This window comes from Petaurus breviceps, unplaced genomic scaffold (assembly GCF_028583685.1).
Source record: "Petaurus breviceps papuanus isolate PSGF00001 unplaced genomic scaffold, PetGlider_PUasm1.0 90977, whole genome shotgun sequence".
Taxonomy (NCBI): Eukaryota; Metazoa; Chordata; class Mammalia; order Diprotodontia; family Petauridae; genus Petaurus; species Petaurus breviceps.
Genome location: NW_027187391.1, coordinates 9162778 through 9163950, shown reverse-complemented (window position 1 = coordinate 9163950; position 1173 = coordinate 9162778).

The following is a 1173-nucleotide window of genomic DNA, read 5'->3' as shown; positions in this document are numbered from 1 at the left end:
TGGAAGGGCATATTTTGCATGTGTTGAGGGATAGATTCTCAAGGTATCAGATAAAAAGGGAAAGTGACAAAGGCTTGGGAAAAGTCTTGCACCTTATTATTACAGGAAAAATGCAGCAATATGAATAATTACCCATTCACATGGCTAATTTTACATCTCTACAAAAATCTTTATGAGAATAATCTTAAGACATATATCAATGACAACCTTGATGAAGGTTGGAGGAATGGGACACCTTTCACAATAACACACTACAATAGACCATATCTTTGCAATCACCCAATTGACTGAAAGGGAAAAATTACAAAATATCCCACTATATTATTTGTTGACTATTTAAATTTTTTTTTACTTGATAGAGCCTTCCAACAACAAAGCATCTTCTGAATTTATGACAAAATCCTACAAGATTCCTTGAAAGATGTCACAACAAAGATAATTTTGTTCAATGACCTTTGGAGTATTAACACCAAACAAGGTACACACCAGGGAAATAAACATGTTTATTATTGTCATAAAGAAACAGCTGATCATCCAGTCTGACCAAAATGGATTTAAATCAGGTCAAAAAGGAAGATTGGAGTCAGATTGTAGAGGGTCTTAAATACCAGGCTAAGGATCTTCAGACTGGGTGACAACTTGCTGTAGGCATTATTTTTCATAGAGGGGTTGAACTAGATGGCCACTGAAGTCCCAATATTAAAATTTCATGATTCTCTTATTCTTGTTGCATATTCTGAACTAGACACCCCAGGAACCATGTCCAGGAGGAGCTAAGTATAGTGGAAAAGCACTGGACTTGTAGTCAGAAGTCTTGCCTTCAAATCCTGCCTCAGACATTTTATAGCTTTGTGCCCTCAGGCAAGTCATTTAATTTCTCTGAGCCTCACTCCTTTTATCTGTAAAACGAATATGTTGGGCTTGGTGACCTCTAAAGTCCCTTCCACCTCTAAATCTATAATCCTATGTTAAGTCACACAACTTTGGAACCTCTGCCCAGGGGCTATGTTGTCGAATTGGTAAAAACCCATTATAGCTAGCCAGCCCCCAACCCCTGACCATGCTTCTCTCCATCCTGTTTCCTGACTTGTTACAACACAGCTGCCTTTCCACCCTTTTCCACTTCTTGTTCTGGGAATAGTCAAATCAACAATATTACTGCTTCTGGAAAGG